This window comes from Cupressus sempervirens, chromosome 3, assembly GCF_028749045.1.
Source record: "Cupressus sempervirens isolate cs-2001-9-10 chromosome 3, ASM2874904v1, whole genome shotgun sequence".
Classification (NCBI taxonomy): domain Eukaryota; kingdom Viridiplantae; phylum Streptophyta; class Pinopsida; order Cupressales; family Cupressaceae; genus Cupressus; species Cupressus sempervirens.
This window is the reverse complement of record NC_143120.1, coordinates 652,866,071-652,883,992: the sequence shown is the minus strand read 5'-3', so window position 1 is coordinate 652,883,992 and position 17,922 is coordinate 652,866,071. Positions and strand designations below refer to the sequence as shown.

Genomic DNA, 17,922 nt, shown 5'->3' with positions numbered 1-17,922 from the left:
TGTCTCATAGGTCACCCTATGACCGCCTTCGACCTATATGAAAGATTCTAATACGTCCCTAGGGGTCCTGGGACCCCTAGGGACATATGTCATCATGTAATGTATCGAAGGGGGTCATAGGTCACCCTATGACTGCCTTCAATCCATATGAATGACTGTAATATATCCCTAGGGGTGGACCCCTAGGGACATATGTCATCATGTAATGGGTTGAAGGGGGTCATAGGTCACACTATGACCCCCTTCGATCCATATGAATGATTGTAATATGTCCCTAGGGGTCCTAGGATCCCTAGGGACATATGTCGTCATGTAATGGGTCAAACCCTTCAACCTATATGAATGACTGTAATATGCCCCTAGGGGTCCTAGGACCCCTAGTGACATATGCCATCATGTAATAGGTCAAAAGGGGTCATAGGTCACCCTATGAACCTCTTTGACCCATATGAACAATTCTAATATGTCCCTAGGGGTCCTAGGACCCCTAAGGACATATGACATCATGTAATGGGTCGAAGCCTTTGACCCATATGAATGATTCTAATATGTCCTTAGGGGTCCTAGGATCCCTAGGGACATATGTCATCATGTAATGGGTCAAAGCGGGTCATAGGTCACCCTATGACCCCCTTTGACCCATATAAAGGATTGTGATATGTCCCTAGGGGTCCTAGGACCCCTAGGGACATATGTCATCATGTAATGGGTCGAACAGGCTATGACCCCCTTCGACCCATATGAAGGATTGTGATATGTCCCTAGGGGTCCTAGGACCCCTAAGGACATATGTCATCATGTAATGGGTTGAAGGGGGTCATAGGTCACCCTATGAACTGCTTCGACCCATATGAAGGATTGTGATATGTCCCTTGGGGTCCTAGGACCCCTAGGGACATATGTCGTCATGTAATGGGTCAGAGGGGGTCATAGGGCAACCCATATGAATGATTGTGATATGTCCCTAGGGGTCTTAGGACCCCTAGGGACATATGTCATCATGTAATGGGTTGATGGGGGTCATAGGTCACCCTATGACCCCCTTCGACCCATATGAACGATTGTGATATGTATGTCATCATGTAATGGGTTGAAGGGGGTCATAGATCACCCTATGACCCCCTTCGACCCATATGAATGATTATTATATGTTCCCTAGGGACATATGTTGTTATGTAATGGGTCGAAGGGGGTCATAGGTCACACTATGACCCCATATGAATGATTATAATATGTCCTTAGGGGTCCTAGGGCCCTTAGGGACATATATATTAATATATATATTATATTTATAGATTATAATAAGAATAACATAATATATTATTATATATTAATAGATTATATGTTATATCTTTATGTTACATTATTTTATATATATATATATATATATATATATATATATATAATATTATAATATATCTTTACATAGTAATATAACTCAAATAATTGATAACTCACAAACTATAACCCATATTTATTTTTCCCTCCAAAATCTTCTTGGGGCATATTGGATATCTGATATGATATCAGATATTCGATTTGATATTAGATATCTGATATAATTGGCATCATTTTCCAACATATTCCCTTTCCTTGCAAACACGAAAACATCACTTTTTGAGGTTTTTTGTCACGAGTTTTACAAAAAGTCACATTTTGGGGCCCAACCAATAAAAAAAAGTTAAAAAATATAACCCTAGGTGTCTGATATTGTCATCTAAATGGGGAGTAGCAATCGTTGAAAGGCTAAATGCAAAAGGAAGGTATCCAATGAAGACATTGTGGCATATAGGGAAAGGGACAAAATGGAACACTGAAGAAAAAGACAAGGTATGTTAAATATTAGTCAAGTTGACAATGAATTAGTTGAAGGTGAAATCATAGAGTCAGATAATGAATATGTACAATTGGGGAATGAAAATGTACCTATTGAAAATGATAATGCCAGAATTGAAAATTTAGAGAATGAAAATTTTGAGGATGAAATGCTACCAGGTCATAATGCAAATTGCATAATTGACCATGTCGAACATGATAATGCATAGGAACCTAATGCACAAGAACCTTACATATCTCTTAATTATAATCGAAATGAAGGTTCTAGAACACCAAAATGGATAATTGAAATTGATGAAACAATTATTACTAGTTTGGAAGGGAAAAAATCAGAAAGAACCATTCGATTATGGGCTTCAAGACTATATAAGATGTTTTTCAGAAACAAGATAGTGGTGGAGAAATGTTAGCTTTTCATGCACTTATTAAAGATGCAAAAGATGAGACCTATGCTTTCCAAATTGAAGATTCATGTCAATAAAAAGTTGGAAAGAAATGCCATTATTGTGAAAAATCTTTTTAGTGCTCTCAATAGCATTGGAAAAAATAGCAGGGAGAAGGATAATAGAGCTACTCGAAGGGTTATTACAACCTCTTTGGTAAGTCATCATTTGAGAAAGGGTAGATATATAAGACAAAATTGTATTGATTTGAATCTAAATCATACTACTTTGAGAAGAGTGCTTAGTCGACGACAGAAAATTGATGATCCTCTTCAAAATGAAACATGGGCATTTGGTTGGAGACTTCCACATATTGATAAGAAGCTATCCAATGATGTGAAGGAAGAAATTACTCAATTTTGGCACTCTAGCTCATGAGTATCACCCAATGCTAAAGACGTGTTAAATTTGAGAATTGACATTAGAGAGAGTCATCCAAGTCTTCATATATCATAAAGGTCTTTTGAATCTTTGAAGCCATTTTATTGTGTGTGACTCAAAATTTGAAATACATGTTGTTGCAAATATCATGTTGAGTTTTCTATGCACCATGAACTATTACGCTCCATCCGTTCTACTTTGCATAGTAAAAAAATGTTGAAGGATTGTGGTGCTAGTGGGCTTCCAAAATCATCAAGAGACCTGCTAGATCAAATTTTATGTCGTAGAGTTGATGGTTGTTTCTTTTATATAAATTCTTGCTTAAATGAGAAGTGTTCAAAATTTGGTGGCTTATCAAAGTTTGACACATGTTTCCATGAGGGGTGCGAACAAGATCTTGGAAAGATAATAGTGAAAAAAAGGTATATGAAACAGTGAAATACACATTGAAGAGTGGGGGTGAGAGCTCTAGATGTGAATTGGTTGGAAAAGATATCAGTGTGCCTAGTTTTATTTTGGATTTCAAGGAAAAAAATTCTACAAGTATGCAAGACATAGTCATAGGTCTTAGTGGTTGGATCAACAATTTAGAATGTGTAAGGAGACTTTTTCCATTGGCACTATTATATTAGTTGTTGATTTTGTTGAGAACTACACATTGCAACCTCAAAATGAGACACAATCTCAGTATTACAACTCCATTCAGATTGCTATTTTCATTTACATAACATATAGACATGCCCTTGATAGTGTGGAAGATAATTGGAAGATTATTAGAGAGTATCATTTTTATATGAGTGATGATAGATCTCACTCTCATGAGCTTATGCAAAATTGTTTTGATAATTATTTTGATTTCTTACATGAACATGCAATTGCTATGGATAGACATATCATTTGGTCAGATAACTGTATAGGTCAATTCAAGAATGCTCGCATGTTTTATTGGTTGTGTAGGATGCATGTAGAGAGAGGGGTGCCTCATATTTGAAGTTTTTTTGAGTCTGGCCATGGAAAAGGAAAACATGATGGAGCAGGGGCATGTGTGAAGAGAGCTCTAGTTAAGGAGCAACTAAAGATTTTAGTGGCAGAGCTTCTTAATGCTCGTAGCATTGTTGATTGGTGTAATTTAGCATTATCATAGGGGGGACTCTTGATTCAGTGGTATGTAGGTTCTTTTGGTCAGTTAAGGAAGGGTCCATGGCTGATAGATCAGATTGTGCTATAGTGAGAGACTCATAAAAAATGCATTCATTTCGGAGCTCTAATTCTAGTACATGGACCATTTGGACACGACAGCTAGCTTGCTTTTGTCCTAGTTGTTTCCAGTGTGATTGGGATCACTGTGAGTCAAGTGAGTGGGTGGACACATGGGCTCCACATTATCTTACTCCATTGTCAACGAAACCCTCTATTAGAAATAATGACATGGAAAGTTCACTTGAGCATAACCATCTATCAGATCGACTTCATCTAGGACATGTCTTTGCATTGGTTGCACCACAAAGGAATGATGAGAAATCTAATTATTGGTTAGCACATTGTGTAAGAGGTAAACAATAAATTGCACAACTAATCATAGATGATGATGGATTTACATATCCTACTGGTTTAGTGGTTGTCAGTGGAACATGGTTGTGAACATACATACTTAGAAGGAATATAATTCTTGTATTCGAAGACTATTAGAAGCACAAAATAATTCTCATATATTCGCATCTCATTATAGCAACAAATGTAAAGTTGTTGAAGCATCAAGGAAGACCAAAAGTAAAATAACTTTTTACTATTACTAATGCTGATCATGAAGCCTTGTTGGAGACCCTAAAATAGAGAGAGGACCTTACTAGAACACTTGCCTAAGTATATTTACTTCTTATGTTATTTTATTCATAATGATTCAATGAAATGATGATTATCTACTTTAATACAATAAGTTACTAATTTTTTTATGATATTGGAATGTAGGTACATCATGAAGAGTTTTGTGGGTAGGGGCAGGGTGTGGTGTTGGGGAGAATTCCTAAGATTTATGATGTATTATGATGTAAAATGTGAACTTTTTTTGTATATGGTTTTTGTAATAATGAAAAAGACAGGTTAAATTAGTTGCACATTCTAATTTGTATTTTGGAAGGTTCTTTGTAAGGAATTATAAGAGGAAGATATTGAACAAGTTCTTGCAAACAATATTTCCATGTGATACAAGGCTATAAGGACAATTTTAAGAGCATTTATAACTATATGAAAGATAATTGCTCGCAGATATCTTATTACAAGTTTTTCTTTTTTCTTATTTGACATAGAGCTGACATTATGATTATTAAAACTATTTTTATCAAACTAATCAAATAAGAAAAATCTAGAAAGGACGGATGAACAATTAGAATACTTGATTTATTAAAAACCAATTTAGGGAAGGTGTCAATAAGTTTGAATGCTCATTCACAATGAGGCATTGAAACAAAAAGTGATTTTATGATGCTAATATTGTGTAATCCTTTTACTACAAGTCTTATCAATGCATTTCATTATTTTTTATGGTGTGAGGTTTCCATTGTATGTTTTACTTATTATTTTATTCTAATAATGTGATCCTATATATTGTCAAAGTCAAACCCTTGTATATTGTCAACATTTGGGACTAAAGCAACATGTCGCATTTGATCCTCTCCATAATCATCTTCATGTTAAAGTGCATCACGGTTCATAGTGTTTCTCCTTTTTTTTGGTTCATCATGGTTACCATGCATTATTAAAACCATGCAAACTCTTCCTTCATTGGTAAAAAGTGTGGCAACAATGCTTACCAAATTGATTTTCCCCTTGATATTAACTTGCCTCCTATAAGGTCTAGGGATAGATCTAATGATCTCCCTATGACCGTCCACTTTTGTAATGGATACAAGACCCCATGGTGCACTTATAAGCCTTGGGCATCAATTGATCTAATAAAGTAGATTTTTGGTTATCTCTATGTTTTCTAGGTAGTCTAGGTGTTTATAATAGTAGTAGGGTCCCTAGGAGTTTGCAGAATCCATTTACAAGCAAATTTGCAATAAAAATTATCTTAGTGCAAAAATTGCAAAAAGTTGCTTAGCAACTTTTGCAATTTTCTTGACAACTTTTCAAAATGTAACTCCTAACAACAAAATCCTCATTATGCCCATTTTGAGGGAGGTTGTCATATTTGCATTGAATTGGGTGCATGAGGTTTTGGGTCATACTTGTGGAAGGTAAGTCTAGAAACCTTTTTTAGTGTTTGTTAGGAGGAGTATTCATTCAAGGAAGTAGACCAAGTCTTTTGTTAAATCCTTGTGAAAACCTTGAAGGTTGTGTAGGAGTTGGCTTGATCCTTTCTTCCATTGTGCTATCTTTGCATCATCCATGGTCAAGGAGTCCCCTCCTTTTATTAAGGTAGCTCAAAGTTGATAAGAACTATCAACCTACTGAATGCTCTTAAGAAATGGATCCATTTTGCATTCATGCTTAGAATCATTACGAAAAATGCATATACTCTAAATTTTTAGTAGCAAGGTTCTCACAAAAAGATTTTACAATACTATAAAAATAATCTTCTAAGCTTTGGTTAGCTACCATATCCAAATGATCTATTCATTAATATGGTGATTTAACGTCACCAAAACATGTTGAACTCTTAGGCCCACCCCTTGAAATAAGAGTAAAATCGACAAGAATCCCTTTGCATGCAATCTCAAGCCTCCTCAAATGAACTAGTCATTACCAAGGTGGTTCAACATCACCCATTAGTGTTGAACCCTTAGGCCCACCCTTCCAACTGAGAGGAAAACTAGTTCTTAGTCCAATAACATTAATGAAATACAAGGTTGTTGATCATCCACATACCTAATACATCTAATAAAAAGAATTTTCAAGAATGCATGACATGTTTCCAAATGCATATCCATAAAAATGCACAAAAATGAAATTCTACAATACTAAAGGATGTTAGTCCCTTTGCATACACCCTTTAGCATCTCTAGAAGAGCAAGTGATTTTCATGTGGATTCAATATCACCCAAAATGTTGAGCCCTTAGGAACACCCATTTGAATTAGTAGGAAAATGGATTGGTTATCCAACAATTCTCATGCTAAGAAAGCTTTTTAATCGATCACATACCAACCACATCTCATCAAAAAATAATAATCAAGTAACACATACATGAGCTATGCACAATCACTAACCATTCTATGCACTTTTTTATCACATCAATAAATGGAACACTAGTGCAAAGAACCTAATATTTTTTCTTTTCTTGATGTAATAAGGTCTAGGGATAGATCTAATGATCTCCCTATGACTGTCCACATTTGTAATGGGCACAAGACCCCATGGTGCAACTACAAGCCTTGACCATCAATTGGTCCAATAAAGTGGATTTTTGGTAAATTCCATGTTTTTTAGGTAAGTCTAGATGTTTAGAACATTATTAGAGTCCCTAGGAGTATGTAGAGTCCATTTGCAAAAAAAATTGCAATAAAACTTGTCTTAGCACAAAAATTGCAAAAATTGCAAAAAGTTGCTTACCAACTTTTGCAATTTTCTTAACAACTTTTCAAAATCTAACTTCTAATAGCTAGAACTATTTGAATTGTCAGTTCCATTACCTCCAAGTAGGCAGGTGAACCCTAGTGACACCCTTGTTCTAGCCACAGAGACCATCTATCATCCGCGGCCACCCTGTACCGAGGAGTCTCCAAGGCGCTTTAAGTGTGTTTCAAGGTTGATCTTTCAAGGGTCATAACTCAGAGCTCATGAGGGATATTGATAAACTATTGAATGCTATAGGATGGTGATGCTAAGAGCTAAAATAACCTATCTCATATTTGAGATATCACATTCTGTTTGGATTCAGCATAGCGATTTTGCTCGATGCCAAAACTCGTAGTGTGCCTCAGTTCATAGGTGCACTAGAGCAAATAACTTTGAAACCACTGATCTTGGCATCAAATCATCAACACCATTAGCTTTGAGTGGGTAGATGAACCCTATTGATAGCCTTTTTCTAGGCACAGAGACCATCCATCGTCTGTGGCCACCCCATACCGAGGAGTCTCCAAGGTGCTTTAAGTGCGTTTCGAGGTCAATCTTCCAAGGGTCATAACTCGGAGCTCATGAGGGATATTGATGAAATGTAAAATGCTATAGGATGATGATGCTAAGGCCTAAAATAATTTATCTCATATTTGAGAGATCACGTTCTATTTGAATTCGGCATAGCGATCTCGATTGATGCCAAAACTTGCAGTGTGCCTTAGTTCATAGGTGCACTAGAGCATAAGTTTGAAACTGCTGATCTTGGCATCAAATCGTCAGTGCCATTAGCTCCAGGTGGGCAGGTGAACCCTAGTGACACCCTTGTTCCAACCATAGAGACCATCCATCATTTGCGGCCACCCTATACTAAGGAGTCTCCAAGGTGCTCTAAGTGCATTTTGAGGTCAATTTTCTGAGGGTCATAACTCAGAGCTTGTGAGGGATATTAATGAACTATTAAATGCTACAAGATGATGATGCTAAGGCCTAAAATAACCTATCTCATTTTTGAGAGATCACATTTTGTTTGGATTTGGCACATTGATCTTGCTCGATGGCAAAACTCGTAGTGTGCCTTAATTCATAGGTGCACCAAAGCATAACTTTGAAACCACTAATATTGGTATCAAATCATCAATGCCATTACCTCAAAGTGGGTGGGTGAACCCTAGTGACACTCTTGTTTGGCCATAGAGACTCTCCATTGTTTGCAGCCACGCTGTACCGAGGAGTCTCTAAGGTTCTCTAAGTGTGTTTCAAGATCAATCTTTTGAGGGTCATAACTTGGAGCTCATGAGAGCTATAGATGAACTGTCAAATGCTATAGGATGATGATTTTAAGGCCTAAAATAAGCTATCTCATTTTTGAGAGATCAAATTATGTTCAGATTTGGCACAACGATCTCGCTCGATGCCAAAACTCACAGTGTGCCTTAGTTCATAGGTGCACCACATTGTAACTTTGAAACCATTGATCTTGGCATCAAATCATTAGTTCCATTAGCTCTGGGTGGGTGGGTGAACCCTACTAACACCCTTGTTCTAGGCATGAAGACCATACATTGTTTGCGGCCACCCCATACCAAGGAGTCTCCACGAGGTTGATCTTTCAAGGATCATAACTCGGGGCTCGTGAGAGCTATCGATGAACTATCAAATACTATAGGACAATGATGCTGAGGCCTAAAATAACCTATCTCATTTTCAAGAGAACACATTTCGTTTGGATTCAGTACAACAATCTCGCTCGATGCCAAAATTTGTAGTGTGCCTTAGTTCATAGGTGCACCACAACATAACTTTGAAACCGTCGATCTTGGCATTGAATCATCAGTGCCATTAGCTCTAGGTGGGTAGGTGAACCCTAGTCACACCCTTTTTATAGCCACAGAGACCATCCATCATCCGTGGCCACCCTATATCGAGGAGTCTCCAAGGTGCTCTAAGTGTGTTTTGAGGTCGATCTTCTGAGGGTCATAGCTCAGAGCTTGTGAGGGCTATCGATGAACTGTCAAATGCTATAAGATAGTGATGCTAAGGCCTAAAATAACCTATCTCATTTTTGAGAGATCACATTTCATTTGGATTTGGCACAATGATCTCGCTCGATGCCAAAACTCACAGTGTGCTTGAGTTCATAGGTGCACCAGAGCGTAACTTTGAAACCATTGATCTTGGCACCAAATCTTCAGTGCCATTAGCTCTAGGTGGGTAGGTGAACCCTAGTGACACCCTTGTTCTAGCCACAAAGATAATCCATCATTCGCGACCACCTCATATTGAGGAGTCTCCAAGGTGCTCTAAGTGTATTTTGAGGTCAATCTTCTGAGGGTCATAACTTAGAGTTCATGAGGGCTATCGATGAACTATCAAATGCTATGGGATGGTGATGTTGAGGCCTAAAATAATGTATCTCATTTTTGAGAGATCACATTCTATTTGGATTTGACACAATGATCTCGCTCGATGCCAAAACTCGTAGTGTGCCTCAGTTCATAGGTGCATCACAGTGTAACTTGGAAACCACTGATCTTGGCATCAAATCATCAATGCCATTAGCTCCGGGTGGGTGGTTGAACCCTAGTGACACCCTTGTTTTGGCCATGGAGACCATCCATCATCTGCGACAACCCTATACTGAGGAGTCTCCAAGGTGCTCTAGGTGTGTTTTGAGGTCGATCTTTCAAGGGTCACAACTCGGAGCTCGTGAGGGCTATTGATGAATTGTCAAATGCTACAAGATGATGATATTGAGGCCTAAAATAACCTATCTCATTTTTGAGAGATCACATTCCTTTTGGATTTTTCACAGTGATCTCACTCTATGCTAAAACTCGCAGTGTGCCTCAATTCATAGGTGCACCATAGCATAACTTTGAAACTATTGATCTTGGTATCAAATAATTAGTTCCATTAGCTCCAAGTGGGTGGGTGAACCCTATTCATACCCTTATTTTGGTTGTAGAGACCATCCATCATCTGTGGGCACCCCATATCGAGGAGTCTCCAAGGTGCTCTAAGTGCGTTTCAAGGTCAACCTTTCGAGGGTCATAACTTGGAGCTCATGAGGGCTATCAATGAACTATAAAATGCTACAGAATAATGATGCTAATACCTAAAATAACCTATCTCATTTTTGAGAGATCACATTCTATTTAGATTCAACACAATGATCTCACTTGCTGTCAAAACTCGCAGTGTGCCTCAGTTCATAGGTGCACCACAAAGTAACTTTGAAACTATTGATCTTGGCATCAAATCGTCAGTACCATTAGCTTCGGGTGGGTGGGTGAACCCTAATCACACTCTTGTTCCAGCCACAAAGACCATCCATCATCCGCAGCCACCTCGTACTGAGGAGTCTCCAAGGTGCTCTAAGTGTGTTTTGAGGTCAATCTTCTAAGGGTCATAACTCAAATTTCATGAGGGTTATCGATGAACTGTCAAATGCTATAGGATGGTGATACTGAGACCTAAAATAACCTATCTCATTTTTGAAAGATCACATTCCATTTGGATTTGAAACAATGATCTCGCTCAATGCCAAAACTCATAGTGTGCCTCAATTCATAGGTGCACCACAGTGTAACTTTGAAACCCCTAATCTTAGCATCGAATCATCAGCGTCATTAGCTTTGGGTGGGTGGGTGAACCTTAATGACACCCTTGTTTCAACCATGAAGACCATCCATCATCCGTGGCCACCCTGTACCGAGGAGTGTCTAAGGTGCTCTAAGTGCATTTCGAGGTTGATCTTTCGAGGGTCATAACTCGGAGCTTGTGAGGGATATTAATGAACCATTGAATCCTACAAGACGGTGATGTTGAGGCCTAAAATAATTTGGAGCTCGTGAGGGCTATCGATGAACTATCCAATCAAGTCTCTTAAGTTGAGATATTTTGAAGTTATGTTGAAATTGAAAAGTTGTAGTATGAGGATAGTAACAAAGTGAAGTGCTAGTTATCAAAGATTATGAATCTATGAATGACTTGGTGGTTGAGAATAGAATACATGGTTGAGGAGTGGAGTCCTTAATTGTGTTGAGATTAGATTTGAAGCCAAGAGTTAGTTTCAAGGTTGAAGGTGGAGTTTAAAATCAGATTCGGGGTTATCTAAACCTTGGGTAGGAGGTTAACAAGAGTGTTTTTTCATGATAGCACTTCAAATTATACATTGCATCCAAATTTGATAATAAAGGTTGTTAAAATGTTATTAAAAAATTATTGCATATGAATTGAATATAAAAAACATAATCAAAATTAATGATATTCCATAAACATGAACAATACACATGATCCACGATAAATTGAACAATACTAGATACTAAATTAAAATGTATATCATTGTGCACATAAATGTCAAAAATATATATCAAAATACATGTATCAATAGACAAAATTTTACAAAAATATATATCAAATATCATGTATCCATAGATAAAGTACTCAAATATATATCAAAATACATAGATCCATATACAAAATGTGGTTGGTCAAGCCATCAGAATGTGTATAATATCAATATTTCTGTATACAATGTGACATATGCCATCACAAAATGTCTCATGATGCATCCTAAAACAACTATACTATCCTAGGGTACTAGTGGATGATCAAAATGGAGCCTCTTCGCTACACTAGGTGGATCAGATGCTTCCTACATAAACAAAAAAGGAAAACTCAAAGTTAGACTACTAAATTTATGTAATTCTTTGTATCTAAAATTGAATTAATCAAATGCATAATGATCTTTTTTGTAATGAAGATTTATAATATCAAAATTTTATAATGAATACATCTCTCATCGACCTCCTATGCTGGTCAAGAGTCCTCTCGTATGCCCTCGACATTGCTTGTACCTCATTGATTGTGGGTTTTATATGTTCAAATATGTTTGTCAGATGAATCTACAATTTAAACTATAACATTATAATTCATATCGTGCTAAATTTATAACATATTGAATCATGAATTCAAACTACAACTTACTATTGTAGGCTCCTCCTCAGGAGAGATTTGCCACATCATCAAATCTACATAACTCTCCTGTCAGACCTCATGTGCACTAGGAGTCTCCAATGAGATACAAAATAGTAGTTGTTAATATCATGGAAATTAGTTTTGAAATTATTTATGAAGATAAGGAAAATAAAAAATAAATGATACTTATACATACAGTGGGGTTCTCAGTGCGAATGGAAATCCCTGATGGTCTACAATGCATAATCTGTATAGGCTTATCGCCAGTAGCCATGCCCTATATACAATAAAGAATGTAATTAAATGGGATTACCACAAAAATTTTACAAGAATGCATCGATATTTAATCAAATAGAAAGCACCTAATTACCTTTCCTTTGCCAATGTGTGCTGGCTCACCCCCCACACTTTGTCCCCCTAGGATAGGTGGTACCTACAAGATAAAAGAAAGATTAGCAACCATATATGCTACAATATCAAATAGAAAAAAAAAATCAAACACAACATAATGTACCATAGATGTCTCAAGGCCAAATGAAATGGCCAAGAGTGTCACATCATCAATCTGTCTGAGCTCCTCCTCGGTCATCTACTAAACATGAATGAGGATCACATACATGTAAAAATTAGTATGGCTTAAAAATAAAAATTACTCTATTATAAAAATTAACTTTAATTCACATTTTTCATTAAAAAAATGTATACACGTACCGACACCGAAAGAGTCCATGCCTTTGCATTCCCCTCTTCTCTTCCATTAGGGTCTATAGCCTTTGCGCATGTGTCTGGTGTATCCTCATCTAATACAAAATGATACTCAGGACGATCACCTATGGTACCCAGGAAAATGTTCTTGCACATAATGCAAGTGTAAGGCACACAAACGTGTGATGAGCTAGTCGATGATGAACTGGCACAAACATCATCAATATGAAGAGGCAGGATTGACCTAGCCTAAGATATCATTAGGCTACTTAGCCTATGAATGGATTTGATGGTCTAAGAGCTAGCCTCTACCATAATATCTGGATATTGCACTCGAGGAGGGGGGGAGATATTAGTGGGGGGAGACAAAAGTGCTAGCTTTCTTCTGCTAGGAAGAGGGTCTATCTTGAGGAGCTCCAAGTCCTAAGCCCATGTTGGGCTTCATGCTCCAATAGTTCACTTTAAGTTTCAAGACAAATTTTGCATATAATTTTCTAAGGAAATAAAATGGTATGTCTAAATTTTCATGTGGAGGGATATCAAAGACCATGTTGGCACTCAAAATTGCCTTCCTGATTTTGAGCACCATTGAAAAAATCAAGCCCTTAAACGCTTTTAAAATGCATATGTGCTTGGTTGTACCCGACTGTCCATTTGAGACCCCTAAGGTGTTTAATGCTTCTAGCACCTTTCATTTAGCATGCCTAAGCGTTTCATGAAGTTAAATTGAGTTTCTGAGTCATTTGGCAAAGTTCTGTTTTTAGCTAGTATCAATTTTGCATTTTCACCCAAGTGTCAAACAACGACAGGAGGCTTTGTTTTTAAATGAATATCTCGCACCCAGAAATGTGTCATGACTTGCCATTTTGAGAATGTCTAGTGTCCATACTTAAGAACCTATGTTTTATATTTTGAGTCATTTCGAGTCCGTTTGACTAGGTTTTGAATCCCTCAAAGTTGGTCAGTTACTATTTTCATGTTTTTGCAAAATATTCAAAATTCTGGGAAAGCCCTGTTTGACGTGTTGTAACTTTTGACCAGTTCACCCAAATGTTGAAATTCCTTTTGTGTTGCATTGTAGACATCAAAGACTTGTCATGTTTCAAGTTTTAGACCTTAACGAATCCGTTTGATCAGTTTTCAAACACGATTCCAAATGGAATTTCTAACTTTTACTGGTGTCAGCATTTGCAGATTGATTGGAACCCCTGTTTGTGGGGTTATAACTCCTAATCCATGATTGGTGAGATCGAATGGATTCTACCACTATGTTGTCCTCCAAAAATACTCTAGGTGTGTCAGTTTGCAAGTCATGACGAATCCATTTGCACACTTTTCCAGGTCCTTTCCATTCACAAAAAATGTTTTTTGTCAGTGTTCCTAGTTGAAATTTTTTTGAGTAGCCCACTTTGACTGATCTCCATTCGCGCCCCATGATTCGTCATGAGCCCAAATCCTAGATCCATAATGTCCTCATGACAGAGAATCAGTACCCCAGTTCTCGTCTTCCCAAGTATCTGTCTGTCCAGTTTCCAAGGCCAATTCCGAGCCCAGTTTGTTGCTTTCTGACATGTTTTCTGCAGATGTTTTAAGTGGTCAACTTTGTCAGCGAATATTTTTTGACTGAGAATTTTTCATGAGACAAGATCCGACAGGGTAGAAGGGTGCAAAACAGAGAATTAGTGCTCCAGTTTTCAGGGCCCGGTCAGAGGATCAAGTTAGTTTTTAAGGGCAGTCAATGGACCGCTTGGCGCAAAAATGATAGTTGGATTGAAAGTGATAAAATGAGTTTCTAATGGTCAGTCTGTGATCAAAGTTGATTTTAATTAGTCTAAGATGAGCAATAAAGCAGTTCAACTTTTTAAATGTTTGAAAACGAAGATTTTAGCCAAGTCCGACTGATTCCATCAGGCTGATAACGATTGTGTGCAAGACGAAGATTTCATGAAAAAAATGATAAAGATTTTAATTTCTTTTAATATTTCATCATTTCCATTGCCATCATCTGAGTTTACTGAGTATGGCAAGGACTACATCCATACTTGTAAAGAGGTGGGTCTCCTTTCCGTTAAATGATTTTTAGTTTTCTTCAAATCATAAGAATACAGGGAGAGCATCCAATTGCAAGGAAATGCACCCAAATCCAAGCAGTCATATCAAATGAGGAAATTGTTCATAGCGTTATCCAAGCAAGGAGCCATGGTTTTAAATTAGAAGTCCACTTTGAAAGGAAAGACGCCACTGTGAGGGAGTGCCACATATAGTACTTAAATGATTCACATCTTTGTAAGTGCCTTGGTTTGCAGACTTTCTCACACCCACATTCAGCAAAAGACATTTTCAGCAGAGCAAGGGCTATTGTTATTGATTGATTGTCATCAAGCAAGCTCCCCCATGGAAAGCCCACACAAGGCATTGAGAGGAGACGCATCAAAAATAGAAGGAAAGAACATGAAGGAGCCCCCACATTGCTCGCTAAGTTTGGCAAAGAACAGAAGAAAGCCCGGTGATGAACAAGACCACGTCAATGCAAACATATGTAATAGGTCGGCTAGCAAAGAAGGCACCAGCAGGATCATGCCAAATAGAGTGGAGTTGCCAACAAAGGTAAAACTCACGCCAAGAGATTACAACTTGAGAGACTAAACACATGAGATAAGGAAGGTGCAGGTGTGCCAATGGAAGGAATAAGCATCCACGTTTGAAACAAATAGCAATCCCACCCCTGCAGTCGCAGAGCTCTGCCCATGCACAAGGATAAAGCAATAGTTCTATGCAATCAAAAGTGCAAAAGACACATGCATTCATAAGGAAAATCCATAGACCAGTAAAAACAAAAGAAAAACATCATATGAATGGAGAGTAAGCGGCTTGTTAACTAGAAAAGCACATGGAAAAGCATTTAGAGGCCATTATCCCACATTGTCTGTCGAAGGTCTTTTTCATTTGTTTAAATACAAATTTACTCACATCACATGGTGTCCAAAGGCAAAGGTGCAGCTTCTAAGTGGGACCCATGGACCGATCTAGGTGACATTAGCGAGATACAGTCCAAATTTTGAACGAAAATGCATTAATGCTGATATGGTGAAGGTGTGCAGGATCGCGACACATGTATTGACCTTGCGGTCATCGTTTCCTCGCCATGCGAAGATGCTCACTAGTTATCTATAGCGAGATACCGAGGCTGATGTGGCAACATGTCTGGGAGATGATGATGTGGCATAGATTTCAAGACAGATGATGTGGCATGAATTTCAAGGCAGATGATGATTTGGTGCAAAAATCTCAGAATTCACCAGATGTTGACACGTGGACGATCCGATGATCGTCGCTATGGCGCTATAGGAAATATGCACAGAGATTACCATAGCAACATGGTGAGGGCGGTTATGGTGGTGACATGTGGTAGGAAAGGATAGAGCTTGATCCAATCAGTGAGTGACACGTGTCACTTGGTCAATAGAGGTTTGACCCAAATGGAGGCATAAAGGAAATAATTAAAATGGGTTTAAAGTGAATTTAAAATTTTTTTCTCAATGGGTTTGCACGTCAATTTTTAAAATCAAATAAGGCTTTAATTCTAATGTTAAGACATTAGATAATTTTAAATTTTTTTGGATTTTAAAATTAAAAGATGTGCAGACCTGAACACTCTTAGCAAATAGGCAATTTTCAAACGAAGATTTAGTGGGTTCCTGATAAGCTAAACATGGACTCCAATATACCGTCAGAATCAGAAAAAGATGAACTATCCGATTTCGGAGTCAATTTTTGCACAGGTAGTAGCTAGCTCAAGCTACAGGAGGTTTTCTTCCAAGTTTCCAGATTGCAACCATTTTCAGATCAGGAAGTTCTGATTTGATTTTTGGCAAGGTAAATAGCTTGAATATGCATAAAAGACAAGGAGAATTCAGTTGGGGACATCTCTGAGTCAGTTAAAGAAAGTTTTATCAGCATTTTGAAGCAAATCAAATATTTAGCAAATAAGGGATTTCATCATTTAGGTAGAGATATTTCAAAGTAGTTACAAGGCAATGATGAAATCAAATCAGATCAAGATGGAGAAGGAAGGATGAAGTTTTCAGTTGCCAGAAGATTGAATTTCAAGTGGACACTTGTCAATTAAAGATTAGCTCTAGGAATTCATCTCCTTGCTATATTATTCTTTCTTTCTGTCATTTAGGGGGTTCTAGTTTTTGGAAAGAAAGAGTTCATTGCTATGATACCATTAGGGATTCTAGTTTTTGCACTGTGAGACCATTGGTTCCAATATTTTGACATGTTTCCATGACTGTGACACCATTTTTCTTCAGCAGAACTCTCATGCGAACAACATTGTAGAGATAATATAGATAGTTATGAGTTATTAGGTTGTTTCATGTTTCAATTTTATGCATCTGAATGTATAGTTTCAAGGAAATGAATACATATGAGCAACAATTTCACTAGTTTTGTTCTGGTTCTTGTCTCCTGTCTCAGCAATCTATAAGTCTTATGTGGTTTTGGAACAAAGATTTGAGACCCATTTGCATCCCTTTCAGGTTGTATGTTTGATGTATTTTGCTATTGGACCAAAGGGCCAAGTAAATGCTTGATATGTTTAAACAAGGTTACTGGTTGTTTGAGAAGGATATTTTTTGAGAATGAGACCTGAATGAACACTGATGTCTGAATCACAAGGTGGTTGGATAGATCTGATGTTTGGGTATATGAGATACGTCGTGATGTCATAGATGTATGTTTTGAATTCATGGAATTGCCCAATGGATTAGGCACTGATCAGTTATAGGATAATTGGTTATACTGTTGCATTTTTGAGGTTTTGTTGAATCAACATCTTTAATCAAATGAATTTCCCTTTCATGTTGAAGAGCTATAAATAGAATGCCCTCACTCAGCTTATGAATTTCATTGTTTTGCATCTAGCTACTGCAGATATATGTTATTTCATAAGTTGTTAGGAGAAATAAGGGTTTCTATCTGCTTTGTATTAGATTCAGTGTATGCTTTGATAA

At 37.4% G+C, this 17,922-nt stretch overlaps 1 pseudogene; it reads right to left on the bottom strand.

Moving 5' to 3' along the window:
* The window catches only part of LOC149568383 (uncharacterized), a 34,133-nt pseudogene extending 19,657 nt beyond the window's left edge, over nucleotides 1-14,476 (bottom strand).
* Between the last annotated feature and the right edge of the window lie 3,446 nt (nucleotides 14,477-17,922).